Source organism: Argiope bruennichi, chromosome 4 (genome assembly GCF_947563725.1).
Source record: "Argiope bruennichi chromosome 4, qqArgBrue1.1, whole genome shotgun sequence".
Taxonomy (NCBI): Eukaryota; Metazoa; Arthropoda; class Arachnida; order Araneae; family Araneidae; genus Argiope; species Argiope bruennichi.
In genome coordinates, this window is record NC_079154.1 from 35,763,668 (window position 1) to 35,774,953 (window position 11,286).

General features: G+C 25.6%; 1 protein-coding gene across 1 annotated transcript in view; it reads right to left on the minus strand.

Annotated features, from left to right (window-relative positions):
- Positions 1-4,874, minus strand: part of LOC129965877 (GTP-binding protein Di-Ras2-like) — a 138,624-nt gene extending 133,750 nt beyond the window's left edge. Inside the window, exon 1 of the mRNA XM_056080127.1 lies at positions 4,696-4,874. The gene's annotated coding sequence lies outside the window, so the exon portion shown is untranslated. The remainder of the gene's footprint in view (positions 1-4,695) is intronic.
- Positions 4,875-11,286: the final 6,412 nt, after the last annotated feature.

The following is an 11,286-nucleotide window of genomic DNA, read 5'->3' on the forward strand; positions in this document are numbered from 1 at the left end:
ATAGTAAATTTTACAAAACATTATAATAAAACGAATGAGATTTCATTTTTATTAGATAAAAAATTGCATATCGACGACGCCATAACTCATTTATTTAGCATCGCGTGAGTGATTATAATGGCCGAAATTCCAGCCAGAAAAATACTTAGGTAAGTAATTTGTTCAGGATAATTATCTCCGTGAAAAGAAAAAGACTGAAAAATTTAAATATTTTAATTTTACTACAGTTTTTATTTTCACATATTAAAATCTATTCACTTATTAATCAAAATAAATACACATAATTTTGAATCAATTTTTAATAATTCACTGAATACATTTTCTTCAAATTAAAGCATAAAAAAAATATTTTTTATTTATAGTTGAAATCCACTTGATACTAGCTATTTTGTAAACGTTTTAAAAATATATATTCAAATTATACCTGAGTTTAATGAATTGATAAATTATAGGATTTATCTTTTAAGATTCGATTAGCCATTATACGTATAAAAAGTACTGTATTTCATGATATAAATGATATTATTAAATACAGGAAATAAAAAAAATCAATGATTTTCACTTGAGACCTGTTTGTTACTTATTATAAACAATAACTGTTAATAATCAATTAACTTTTTGCATTAATTTTTCAAATTGTATATTCTAGATAACCTATAAAAGAACTAATAGAAATTTACGAAGAATTCCTTACAAAACTTTCGGTGTTATTAAATTCGGGAAATAAGTTTATAAAATAACTCAATAATTTTCATTTATTTATTTTAGAAACTTATTTATATATTTAACTATAAATAATATATATATATATATATATATATATATATATATATATATATATATATATATATATATATATATATATATATATATAAACTACATTTTACTGATTTTAAATACAATTTTATCAATAAATATATAGTATTTTCAGTAAAAGATGTGTGTCTTTTTACAGACAGGAAATCATTAACTTAAGGACAAGAATTCTTAGTGAAACAGAGTTCCGTTTTATGGTAGACTAATTCTTACAATTTGCTATTAACTACAAAGAAATTAACTTTAAATCAAAAAAATGAAAATTTTTCATTATTTTCTCTGAAACAGTTTTTAAAAAATGTAGTATTAAATAATTATTTAAACGAGTAACTTTTAAATCAATATGAAGAATTTGTATTGTTTTGGTCATTAAAAATTGTCGAAAATATTTCTAAATTAATCTAAGATCTAAAAACATCTAAAATTATCGAAAATATTTCTTGAACAAAAGTCAATGCAAACTTAAGAGCTAACATTTTTATACAGTTCTCTATTCCAATGTATACACATCTCTATTTCTTTTATACAGGACATCTTTTACATTCATTACCATTTAAAAAAGCTAAGAAGTGTTTTAGAAAAATTTATCATTTAGAAAAGCGTAAAAAATAATTTACCACAATCCATTAAGTAATTAAAATAATTCGATGTTCCAATTTTGTTAGAGTATACCGGGGACGAATCTTTTTTAAAGGAAATTATCTGTTGACAGTTTATTAATGAAGTTCGTAGGCAATGAGAGGAACTAAAATGAAGTATATATATTTACGTGGAAACTAAAAAAAAAATCTGTATTAAAAGTTTCAAAAAATTCAATGTACCTTACAAAAAAATTATCAATTCAAAGAATATATTACAAATAGTGAATTTTAGATATTTTTTTCAAAAAATTACTCATTTCTTAGTTGCAGAAATAACACTAAGTCAAGTGTTACGGAAGTTCCTCTTCCGCAATATTATGGAATGCTTCCTATCAGTGATAACAAAAGATCCTTTAACACTCAAGCGCAGGTTTTCAAATTTTTCAGAACAAAAAGAGAGTTATTATGTAGAAAGAAATATTTTTAATCAAATACGCCTTTAAAATTTGGATTTCAAGTAATATATTATTTATAAATCAAGCCTCATATTAATTCATATAAAAAATTATTCAATGTATTAATTTAATTCATTTTTTTATTTTTTTTATTTTAGGAAATATGAAGATTTAGGAACTTTCCAATTCTTTTACAGAAAATCTTCAGGTTGGGAAAATTGTTATATTATTAAAACGTAAGTTTCTTTTATTTTTTAAAATAAACTCAAGAGAATTTTTACAACAGAAGAAATAATTTGATAATACGATAGATCAAAAATTGAAATTAAAAATCAAATATTGTAGAATACGAAGTGATTTTAAGGTTTGAGCGCTAAGATGATACTTCATACCCTACAGAATTGTCCAAATTTATCCAATCCTTTTAAAGATGAGATTAAGTTTTATATTCTTAATTTTCTATCTACATAACAGATAGTTTGTTGGTTATAGTTTTCTCTCACAAAAGCAGATTTTGAAATAAAAACAGGCTTTGCACAATTGCAATAAAAATTAAAATTGTCATTTTTCCTTCACTTTTCTTCAAAAAAACAATAAAAAAATGAAAGAATATAGTAAGTGAACATTGAATAAAAAAAGATACTTTCAAATGATAAAAAAGAATTAATATGACATAAAATTTTCTATAAAAATTTACATATGAATAATTCGACACGAACGCAGCATAATCATAATAATGACTTAGAAAACCAACATATTCGTTTAACTTAAACAAACAATTAATAATATTTTTAGAATATGTATCAAATATTAAAAAAATTGTGAAATTACTATATCCAAAAAATTTGGCTAATTTCGTAAAATATTTTCAAATCCAAATGATATTGACGATTTTCGAAAATTATTTTATTATGAGTATAAATAGATAAAAATTGAATTATCTGCGACAGTCATTCAGAAATAGGTATACCTTGTACATCTATTTTAGCAATTTTAAATTTTTTTAAGGAAACATACACCTTTTTCATAGAGAATCTAAATTGTTTTACAAAACTTGGATAAATATTTGAAAAAATATTTCATATACTGAAGTCAGTATAATGACAGTATATACAGAAAGTTACATTCATTATACATTTTTTCAATCATAAATTTTTTTGGCTTTGAAAACATATGTAAGTACGCTACTAAGGAATATTGAGGAAATGTTTAAAAGTTCTTCAGTAAATAATTTTACTATTTAATAATAATCAAAGTACTAGAACTTTCGAAATAAATTCTAAGATGATATTTTACTATTGAATCAATGAAAATTTTGACCCATAACTGTAAAATTAGAAAGCGTTTTGCAGTTGCTGACTCCATATTTTTAGTTAAAGATATTTATGGCACAAAAATCTAGAAAAAAATACCAAATTATTTAGCATAGGAGCTACTGATGAATATGGAAATCATTGTTATGAAAAAAGGAAATGAAAAATGATGATTAATGTCAAAGGAAAAGTTGTAGGAGAGATTTAATACCAAAAATATACGATATTTTAATATTTGAATGAAATTTTAAATTATTGTAATATTATTATAAATAAAATACAGAGAGACGAAAATATTAAATTTTCTAATATCAAAGAATTATTATTTAATAAAGCATGCAGGCAAAGAAGTTATGCCGGTTAGATTCTAAAATATATTTTTATCATTTAAACAAATTAGAATTTAAAGAATTAAATTAGAAATCTAAGTTTCAAAAAAGGTTTGTGTGAAGTTGAATTGCAATTTAACTGCAGAATTATTTCTCCGTTCTATTATTTATACAAAAATTACTCTTAGAACATCGGTACCTAATATAAAATAAAGATACTGCATATTAACAAAGATTTTTTTTCTTAAGAAAATAGAATAGAAGCATATGAAGTTTCATTCATTAGTTTATAATTTATTATTTTCTAATCATCTAACAAAACATAAATCTGAATTGAAATTTAAAGTAAAAAATGTTTCAAACATGCAATTAAAACTCTTAAGCATTACCCAAAGTTGCAATAGTTGAATAAAAATTTTCAGATATGCAATGACTTTTTTTTAAAAAAAAGCATTTTAAAAAACTTTTTTTAAAAAAATGGATTATATTGCGTTATTATATAGAACATTTTTAAAAACAAATGAAAAAAAAAAGTTCTTTTTAATCTTGTCTTATAAAAATATTATTTCCTAAAGATCTAAAAGAATTAAAATGGAAACCTAAATTGATAGATTATAAATTTTTCTGTAGAATATTTTATCAAAAATCACTTATTTTTAGCTTCTGGTCTCGTACATTTTCAGTTACGAAAAACATCAAATTCAGGAATATATTCTGTTTGGGTTTTATTTTTTCAAAATAAAGGGTACTACATCGTGAACATGCTTTTTATATAGACATAGTCTGAAGAAACGTTTTAAATCTCCTTACCTTTCAAAGTCAATTCAACATCAAAAGAAAAAAATACATTTTCTTTTTTAAGTTTCTATTAAATTTCTAGCTTTTTTTTTAGAATTCTTAACCTTCTGTTATTTGCGATTTAGGAATTTTTATCAGAACACATTTTCAAAAACGTGAAAATTGATTCAAGCATGCTTTTTTTAAAACATTGTAGAAGTATTAATTTTTGCTAATAAAGTTAGAAGATTATTTATAAATCTCAACAATAAGTTTTATGCCAAAGATACTTCGCTTTCTGTCTTTAAAAAAAAAGTAGATCTATTACTATACAACTCCATTTCATGCACTTTTCCAAGTTTAACAAAGTTACGTCACCACAAATGACTTACGGAGCAGACGATAAATTACAAAAAGAATTTACCTGACAAGAACTTCCTAAAAGTAAAGATAAAGCGTTTTGCTTTTCCACAAAGGTGTTTGGCAACAGGATCTTCTCAAATAAGCATTTTCGGAGCAAAAGTTACTTTTCGAACAACTTCGCAGAACAGCTGCTAAGTCTTCCGAATTCAACTTCACAACGGATAAAACCGTCCGTGTCCCTCTGAGTGACAATCGCGGGTTGCCAAGACCAGATGTATGTTCATAATACTCGTCGCCAAATTGCCTCGCCAAATCTTGGTTTGACTGCTGAAAGTTGTTCGGAGTTAGGAAAAGTTTTTACATCTACTTTTCCGCTCAATTTATGTTTATGAAAGCATTTAGTTCACAATCAATACGGTCGATTATATTTCGAATAAAGCAGAAAAACCAAGATATGGCGATTGGAATTTATATTTCATGTTCTATATATTTATATAAAAAATATAATTAATTCCTATGGAACTGTTTATAGGTTTAGCAAAAGAAACTAGAGATTTTATCTTTAAGTAAATTGGCATTTATTCGAACATTATTATATACATATCTATAATTAATTTTGATTTATATTAACTAGAAAAAAATTCTTTATTAACTCATTGTTTTATTCGTTTCTTCTTAACTTTTAAATCAAAATGTGAGCCCTCGTGAAATTCTGGTTCACCATTTTATTCCCTGTAACGAAAATAAAATCTAATATAAAACACATAAATATCTAAATCCATTTACTGATTTGCTGGTGAGCGGTACTGCAGATGTTTTAATGAAATACTTGATTAAGGATTTTCCCTAATTTTTCTAAATTCTGTATACAAAATTTTGTTTAGATTTTCATAAATAGTCATGAAATTAAAAATGTAAATATTAAAAAAAAGAAAAGATTTTCAATTCCATAAAATTTTGAATTTTAACATAACTTTTCATATGGCATATTATTTGTAAATTGGGATATGGAGAGCATTCAAAAAGCATTCAAACAAATCAGATCATAGTGATTAAATGTACAAAATTTGATAAATAGCTATTTATTAGGTAATAGATGCTCGCTATAAAAGGGGTTTCATAATTTAAATTATATTTTTAATTTTTAATTTAATTATATATATATTTTTAAATTACTCGCAACATTAATACTTTTTACAGTGTGTCATTCAAAGAAACCAACTTAATCTCTTTTTAAATGTCAAACCACTACAATAGATCTTCCCGAAATTTCCTCTCAAACAAAGATACCCCCCCCCTCCGAGTAAAAAATTGTAGATCTTGGAATACCTATGAATACCGCCATATTTTTTTTAAATCAATTATAACCAAAATCCGACACATAAGTTCAAGTTTCATAATAACAAGTTTTGCAAAGTAAAATTGGTTCACTTAAGTCGTTGTGTATTTGTGCTATCTCATTTTCATGTACCGAATAATTGGCCATTTACATTTCTTAAATTAAGAATTTTATCACGATACACATTTTAGTTAGATAAGCTTTGATAAAAATCGTATTCACCTATATTCAGATAGTGAGCCAGGCTGACTTCTTGTGTCTGCATCTCTTTCCGAAATTTATAGAATTCTACGAATTAAATATAAAGATCACATACCAAATTTTATTTGTTCGTCTCAAAGCATTTTGAAGCTAGCAAAATCACAGGCAGAAAAATGTATTTTTTGGATTCTTGGATTTCTAAAATATGAAGATTCGTCAAAAGATAGAGTTCAAATTAATTTGTCGATTGTAGTTCTTTCTTTTTAAATTTTGAAAAATGAAATCAAAATAAACAGATAAAGTCTAAGCATTTTCAGACGACTATATTTCAAATTAAGTGTTCATATCCCGTTTAAATTATTTTTCATAGATCGCATTAAACTGAAATTCAACTTGTCTGTAATTTCTTTCTTATTTCTTCAAACGTTTGAAGACAAAATCATGCAATTTAAAAGGCCGTTAAATCCGAAATTACGTATAAATGAATAGTTTCCCTTTTTAGTAATTTTGCATTATATCGCTTCTACGGCAGTTTTTCACTTATTCAAGTTAATATTTAGAAGAATGTGTCTATTTTTTATATATCTTATAGATAAGAAAATTTGAAATTCTTTTTTTTTATCGTTTATGAATATAAACATATTTTATACATGACTATAAATATGTTCGTAAACAAAAAAATTGATAAATATTTGAAAGTATTTTTATTTTATTGCTTCAATATGTTGGTATTGTTTATGTATATATGAGTTGGTGTTGTTGATTAAGGCATGTATAGTTAATTTCTCCAGTTCGAATAATTATACTCATGAAAAATAAAATTTATCTTCAGTTTTACACACTATGAAATATGTAGTTAACAGTATTTTTCAGTCATGTTCGTACAGCATCTGTCAATTTATCGAATCATGCAATTTTTTTTCCTGAAATGAAGTCAGAACTGAGAGGTTAGACTATGGTTTATCTTTATGTTTATAAATATGAATATATTTCAAAGAAATTCAGAAATTTGGTTAGAACTGAGAGTTTAGACTAAGTTGGAATTAAATTATAAAAATAAGAATATAAATAATAATTTAAATTAAAAAATTAAAAAAAAATCCAAAAGTCTTTTTTTTGCCAAAAATTGCAGATGTGCATAAATATAAATAAATGCAGATGCATGATTGAAACAAAAAAAACTGAGACTAAATTTTCAAATATAAGTAAATTTATTTTACAGATTTAATTCTAATTTTCAAAAAACTAATAATAACAACAATAAATCTGATTGTTAAATCCTTTTTTTATTGTTGAAATAAAAAATACACTTTACATATATACATAAATGGCACTGTTTCTGTCCATATACCAAATTCAATCAAGATGTAAAACATCTACTATTCACAAGAGAAAAAAACAAGCAAACTTTTTTTTTCGTTTGCTGAAAAGCAAACGATAAAATTTTGATGAGAAATTTATACATTTATGTCTAAAAATAAAGATAATTGAGCAAAAAAAGAAACGATAAAATAATGATGACAAATTTATATATAATTAAAATTAAATATTCGCATTACTTTCAATTCGTTCATCTAGAATTTATGTTGGCAACTATGAAATCTGATTAAATTATTTATAACTTTTAAGTAAAATATATAATTGAATAAAGTTATTACAAATATTTCAATGTGAAAGGAAACTAAACTATATTTATCTTACATTTTTTTTTCAGTTCTACTTTCGTTTAGGTTCTTTTTTTTCTGTCATGTTTGGATCATTTTATTCTGTTATACTCGCTTCATTTTCTCATTCTTTTCATTTCAGCAGATGGTACACGTGTGATCACTCAGGCTTTTCTTAAATGTCTTTGCCAGTTGTCGCATCACACCATTTATCCTCTTACATTGATTCTTTAAACGTCTACCTTGCTCCTTTGTCTCAACAAAGTATGTTAGCTTGTCAGATTCATAAAACTGATTCGTTGTTTTTCCTTATTTCTTTCACTTTTTCTCAAGAAGACCACGTACTTTGCAATATGTCCAACTTTATTTCTTTCCAGGGCTAATATAGACAAATATTTTGGATTCCAACGGCAGTGAAAAATAAGACCACCTGTAGGTAGGTAGGATCATACGTTTAAAGAAAAATGGGGAAAACTCTGTGATAAAAAGAAAACGGGAATTGATTCGGCATCACAATTTTCCTTTAGCTCAAACTGTGGAAAATCATTTCTCTTTTGTTTTGTAACATGCAAATAAAAGATAAACTTTATACCGTGTGTGTAGGTATTTGGAAATAAATTATTTGTATATCATACAAAAATATTCAGCCGATTTCTGAATCAGGAAATATTGTTCTAAAATATGAGTCATCATTTTATCTGTTTCCTGTATTTATGTTATTATAACTGTCACTATAACTGAAATACACAAACTGCCATATGAAAAGAATATATTTTTCACTAAAATCGTGTGTAAATAAGAAGTATTTTTCTATATTAAACAAAACAAATTTCCTTATACTACGAAAATTTATAAAATTCATTTTAGATTAAATAGGAATTTTAAAATGCATGTTCCTATTTCTGTTTAATGGAAATATCATACATTTTTTTCAGTTCTTTTTCTACTTGTTCGTTAGTTATGTCCAAGAAAAATATCATTCATATCGTTATATTAGCGGTTTTATAAGGTTATGCGTGTTTCGATCTATATAGTAAAATTCTTAAAACATGTTCATCTATTTTAAGGGTTTGAAGAATTTGAACACAGGATTTTTAATTTCTTTTAGAGTATATTTATTATTTAAATGGTATGTTTATCAATGTTGGTCTACATTTTTTGTCGATTTCGTAAGACTCGACATTTTATGACCTTTGATAATTATTTGGAATGTAATATTATTAAATGTTTAAAATGGAGAGAAAACACTTAATTAATGATGCACGAATGTTTAAAAAAACCATATATTAAATGACAACTAATGCAAATGTATATTTAAGCAGAATAAACTAATTATATATATTTTTAGACATTCTACTTCATTTTGGTTTACATTGATTTGCAGTATTCTCTGGCTGTGAAAAAAAGTCACAATACATTTAAAAGCAAGCTTATTTTGTATTAAAAACAAAATGAGTAGGATGTGGGGATACATATCTTTTTGAATTATGTATTGTTCATCTTTCCTTTTTTTTTTTTTTTTTTTTTTTTTGAATTTCCAATTAGAATTTAACATTTCAGCTTCTACATCGGGATGTAGTCAAATTTCACTTCGACACTAATTTTAACAGTATTTGAATCGAAAATATTTTATCTTTTAAGATTCCATTCAGGATAACTTGGAAATATTGTCGTCATTGGCAATCGTGTCTTCCTTATCTACTTCTAAAGGACCTAGTTTTCGAATAAATCTATTTTAGCTTTAGTTTAGTTATATTATATAGTTTTAGTTTTCGTAAATATTAACGTCCCGTTTGAAGCAACACTAGGGCTATTTTGGGACGGACCTCGTAATTTTGTACCTCGGTCAGATGACGAGGACGACACCTGAGCTGGCACCCCCTTCTCCACACCACACCACATCAGCGGGAGGACGTTTGGTCAGGACGGATTTAACGTACAACAGACCCCCTTACACGACGGTTCTTCGGTGGAATCGGGTCTCGAACCTGAAACCCTCCGGTTCCGAAGCCGAGACCTTACCACCAGGCCACCGCGGTTCCTTCGAAGAAATCTGATCAGAATTACTGATTCAGTGTCATCCTTTCTCTTCTTACTGTTGCATATTTGCTGGGAGCTATTGACCCTGGTCTTTCCAAGTGCAAATATATATAAAATCGTCTTCGTACTAGGCGGAGCCATAAAGAGGTCAATGAAGTCTAAAAATCTAAGCAACCCCACCCAATATTAAGGTATAACAGTACCCTACAGTTCATTAAAAAATCAACTCATTCATTCATTTTAAGGTCTTTCCTGATTATCAGATAACAGTCTAACCCCTTCAATAAGATTTGCTTTCATATATCCATTCGCCAACAGATCCATTGATAATGCCTTAAAATAAAACTTTATCTGCATATTAATGGTAAATAGTCTTTTTTTATATTGAATTGATAAGATTCTGTAACCGAAGATATCAGAATGCTTCAGTATATTTGTAATTGGTTGGTTTTTCTACTGAATCGGTCATTTACTCAATGCATGTTTTAACCCAAGGATCATTATATACATTACAGATCATCATTCCAAATTAAAACAATATCCCTTCTTTTATAATGTAGAATTATTCTTTGATGCAGTTGCTCAAATGTTCATTGAAACCCAGATTTCAAAAACTGACATCATTCTTTCTCGATCTTTATCGAGTTATTCTATTATTTTTAATTTGAAAGTAAATTTCACTTTTTCTCTAATTTTTTTGAATGAAAATTTGTCATTATAATACTTGTCATTTTCAAATTCATTTTCTAATGGATGATTTTAAAATTCTTAAACAAATTTTAGAAATAGGGTAGGCAAATATCGAAACAACTCATTTTAAAAAGAGAATTTGAAATCGTAAACAACTTAATTCACACAGACAAAGCTTAAATCAGTAATAAGCTTAAATCGAGAATTCTTCTCTTATCATTACTTTATTCAATTTTCTCATATACATTTGCATTTGTGTAAAGTTTCATTATATAGAGAAAAGAAGTGAGTTTGTATTTTAAGCCTTCTCATTTTGTACGAAAAGATTTGGTTATTGATACTTGGTATACATTTACAGCTGTTGTTCTTTTATGAAGACCGTATACCTACTTTACTTTATTAATATATTGGACTTTTTATATTATTTTGTTTACAATTGCAGACAGACGATAATGTATCCACGTTGATGAATTCAATACAATAATAAATTCCTCGTTTTATTACAAATATATATAATTGAATAAACAGAAGACATATAGAAGGTAATACATATTCTAATATATATATATATATATATATATATATATTCTCAGAGAAGTTTGAAAAATGGAGAATGGTGGATGTATTATAAAGATTAATCGAAATCTCTATATCGAATATCGATTACAATATTTTCTATTCATATAAGATTATTTCACCGTTATCATTTCATTAAGAA